This window comes from Anas platyrhynchos, chromosome 2 (genome assembly GCF_047663525.1).
Source record: "Anas platyrhynchos isolate ZD024472 breed Pekin duck chromosome 2, IASCAAS_PekinDuck_T2T, whole genome shotgun sequence".
In the NCBI taxonomy this organism is placed as follows: domain Eukaryota; kingdom Metazoa; phylum Chordata; class Aves; order Anseriformes; family Anatidae; genus Anas; species Anas platyrhynchos.
In genome coordinates, this window is record NC_092588.1 from 157241129 (window position 1) to 157245649 (window position 4521).

At 39.7% G+C, this 4521-nt stretch overlaps 1 long non-coding RNA gene across 1 annotated transcript; it reads left to right on the top strand.

Moving 5' to 3' along the window:
* The first annotated feature begins 2711 nt into the window (after window positions 1-2711).
* Window positions 2712-4180, top strand: LOC110353475 (uncharacterized). The gene is made up of 2 exons (XR_002403995.4): window positions 2712-2859; window positions 3402-4180. It is a non-coding gene; the product is annotated as an uncharacterized lncRNA (long non-coding RNA).
* Window positions 4181-4521: the final 341 nt, after the last annotated feature.

Here is a 4521-nt window from a genome sequence, read left to right on the forward strand (position 1 = left end):
CACTGCCCCCCTGGAGGGAAGGGGAAGAGAGGTGGTGGCCAAAGGAGTGATTGATTGACCACAACCCCTTGACACCTAAATGCATTATCTACAGTGGTATGTGTGTGTATTGATGCACTGTGCCGAAAGACAGGCAGTCCTGGAGGGGCAGCCCCATGCAAATTGTGGATCCAGGGATAAATTGCATTTATTATGCAACTTCACTTACATGAGCTCACTAATCCATCTTTTCTAGACTGACAGGCCCTCTTACATCTCAGCCTCTGAACAGCACGGCAGCTAGGGACATATTTAAGTTACTGCTCTTCTCTCTAAGCTTTCCCAGATAAAGCTCTCTCCACCTATTCCTCACCAGAGTGACCTGAAGCTCAGGACATGATCCAGAGTCTTTGCTTAAATGATATCCATGTGTAAGGAACAGCTGCACCACACAGGTAGTATTGAGCAATATTACTTTTGGTTTAGGGAATACACCCTATTTGAGGAGAGGATAAAATGCTGGAATTATTTGAACAAATGCTATCTCCTGTTCTAAAGACATAATAAATTTAGCTGTCAATGTTCTATGATCTGGTAGGAATAGACAATGGAAACTCGGCTTTGGGCAGGTGGAAAAACTTCTGATTCCCACAGGTTGAGGATCTGATCACCAGAATTTTCTACTGAATATTGTCTTTGAGGGAATCCACCTCAGAAGTATGCAGTCCCTGTTGATACTGCTGTGAGTCCAGACAGGCATTCCTTGCTGGACCTAGAATGTCTTTAAATACTAATGGGCAACATACTGGATTTCATTTGCACACACATAATAGCATTTCACAAAAGAAATATAAAAATGTCACTAGGTTCCATCTGTGCTTGAGATATCTGTTCTTCTTACTCTAAAAATATTATAAACTTCTATATGTATCTTTTTATTATTTTATTATTATTATTATTATTATTTTCTTCTTATTTCTCCTCTTCTTACAGAGATCGAATTCCAGTATGGAGGAACTTTAGTTTCCCACTGTAGTAACAGCAATACAAAAAAATCCAGATTATTGATTATCTCCTTCCTCTAGAAAATCCTCTTGTAACCATGACATATGAAGAACACCCTAGAAAGCAACGTGACTAATAAGTTATTGGTGCACACTGTGAACTCTCAGTTTAATGCTTTTGAGTAATAAGATCTTAAGATATTCTCATATATATATATACATATTTATTTTTATTTTTATATTTTTTTCCCCACACTATATATACCTCTAACCAGAATTAGAGACAATTCTCATAGAACAGGCCTGGCATTAAATAGAGGTGAGACTGGCAGCTGCCAATACTGACAAGAAACTGGTAATTGTTAAGAAAAATCAACATGAACTGGTGTTCTCTGGCCAGTTAAAAGTGGCAACTTGGGAAGAAATATGAGTATAAAATCTTTCCTAATTTGGGAGACTTAAGAAGTTATTGTAGGAGAATGATGAAAAACCGTGTTGCTTAAATGAGAAAATGGTCAAAAGCCAATATCTCCACAAATGTTCATCTCAATATGTGGATATCATTTAAAATTAAACACATCCTCAATTTCTTTTGGGACTTGTATACTAAATGTGGGATTCATCTCATCTGACTTAACTATTCATCTTAGCTGGTCAACTGAGTTTCATTTGATAGTCTATGGGATGGAAGACACATCTCTAAAGGGTGTTCCCTCCTTTCTGGAGGTGCTGTTTTCTTTCCAAGGATTAAGAAGAATGCCAAGACTGACTAGCTAAAATTTAAATGATTACATGGTTAGCATCCGAAGTTTCTAGACTTCCAGTAGAAAAAGTTGGGCAGTAACATTTCTCTCCTCAAACAATGAAGATAACCTGGTGAATAGAAAAGTGAGCATTTGGCATGTGGTTGAAAATAAATCAAGATATTGTAGCAATAAAGGTTATTGTTTGTACTAACAGTATTCAGGTTTCTAGGACATACTGATGATAAAATATTGGAGATAAATGTTAATATACGTTCCATTTTTGCTGAAGTAGCATAAAAAGTATATAAATTCATATTGCAGTTTAGCTGCTCACACATAGGTATTTCTCATCTACTAAGATGCTCTGAAGTATCTTTGACATAGATTTACTGGGAGACCTGCAACTTCTGGAGTGAAAATTAGAGCTTGGTTGGGAAAATGTGCAGTAGTCAAAATGCCATTAAATGTGGCACCTAAATCTTATTCCTGCAGGCATATTCCCAGCCTTTTTTTTTTTTTTTTTTTTTTTTTCCTCCCCTGTAATATTGCCAGGGACATCCTGCGTCATGTAATAAGATCTGGAGAGGCCTCATGCTGGAGAAGCTCCTTGAGCATACCAAACAAAGGAATCAGGAAACACATTTAATTAAGCAGGTGAATTCAAAGTGACAAAGTTTTAAGTTAAGGGAACCACATTATCTGTTATTCATTTTCTTGTATCTAGTTTGCTTTGAAATAGGACAAAATGAAGCAGTAGAGTGAGGAGTAATCAACAAAATTACAAAAGGGAGAGAAGTCTCTTGTGAATGAGCATCTTATACTTTAGTAAGAAGTCATAATAACTTATTTTCTATGAACACCACCTGCTCCAAACTCCTACCTGCCTTAATTCTGTAAAGCTGCCATAAAAAAAAGGCTCCTTAGCAAGCCCCTTGCTCCCTGTTACAGGTCTTTCCCCTGATTTTTCACATTGCATTTTAATTAGAAGTGCACCTGTGGTCAGAGACCACCCAATTGCAGCAGCTCCATTTTGCAAGGCTTAGAGTGAGCCCTCAGAGAGGACTTAGAGTGCACCCTTAAGAACCAAATGTAATTTTAAGCCCTCCAGATGTGTCTGCTGCACTGCTAAGGTAAGACTTGTAAGACTTGTGTATGGCAACCAACTCAGAGTACACCTGATTTGTGCTGTCAGAAAACTTTCTTTAGGAAAGGTGGAAGTCTTGTTCCTCCTATAGAGCTGCTATGAACCACTTTAGCTTGCAGATAGATGTTCAGAAACACCGAGCCTGAGCCCTCAGCTCTGAAATCCAAAGAGCTGCACTGAATCCACTGAAGCCCATTTTTCCCTTCCTCAAGAACAGACATTATATTTTACAGAATTCAATATCCCATTGAAGGCCAAACTTTATACTGTGTTGAAACTATTCTTGTCCTGCTGCGTGTCTGTACCCCCATGGAGGACTTGATTACAGGTTCCTCACTCCTAGGCAGCATCTGTTCCAGCCTCAACCTCCATGCTTTTCCTGTTCTCAAATGTCTGAATACCCTCACTAGTAGCAGTTGCAGTGAGTCTCCATTAGCACATGGGTGGGATGCTAACATTTTTAGTGTCAAGTGTTCAGCAGTTCCAGTATCAGATTCCAATCTCCTGCTCCGTGTCCATTGTTTTCAGGATGTGGCTTTGTTACAGACTGTGAAGGGAAGTGCAGAAGCAAAATACCTTCAGAAAAGCCATCCCAACAATGCTTCCTGCATCCTGAGAAGGAGAGACCTATCTTCCTAGGTTCTTCAAGTGATGCCAGTAACCGCCATGGAAGATTCTTAGACCGATTCCAGATAACTATATTTTCACGATGCTCCAAGCTTTTGAAACTTTGAGTTTTGTTTGGACCACTAAACTCTGTGGAGACTGAAACATGAGTAACAGCCCTGGCTTTCCCATGGTGGCCCACTGCTGCTAACAGTATGAGATCTGTGACATTTCCCAAACAGGATATGCCCTAATTCCAACAGTTGCAGCAACTATTTCAGGCAGTCCCAAGTTAAAGATAATCCTTACTTTCCTTGCTCAGGTATGACCAGCTACATTGTCTAACTGCACCCAGTATCTGTAGAATCATCTAACTTTATGCTGTCCTTCAGCTTTCAACAAGGAAACACAAAAACCATGTGGAATCCAGGAGATGAAAATTGTACCTCAAGGCAAAAGAACCAGAGCCTGTCCTTTTAATTCCAGTTCAACTCAATTCACATTAACATAGTTTCTGTGCACAAGTACAGAAATGTACAAAATATTTCCCATGAAACCACCATATCCAGGCTACATTAATCTCCCTTTTCCCATGCAGCCAACCTGGGGCTTCTTTGCCCTGGGACTGGACATTCTGAAGCTGCTGTGTTCTGGTGGGAAGTCCTGGCTAAATGGTCAAATTTTCCTTTTCCCCTCCAGATGAAATTTCAGGGCAGCAGAAAAAGCCATCTTCATGGAAAGTGGACCTGTCATTGTCTTACAAAATGTTCTTTGTTACCAGGAATCAATGGGTAGAACATACGAGATGGAGGGGTTTCTCTTGCCCTACTGTAAAACTGCTATGTGGAATGAAGGTTATGACTTCTGATGCACTTTTGTCCTTGGTGGCTTGCAAATGAGTGTCATTTAAGGGTATGTGTCTGACTACCTGTGTCTTTGGGCCATGAGGAAGGAAGATTACCTTCTTTAAAATGAACCAGAATGGCCAGCAATGTAAATCCCTTGCTACCCAAAGTATGGCAGCACAGTGTCTAAGTGGTCT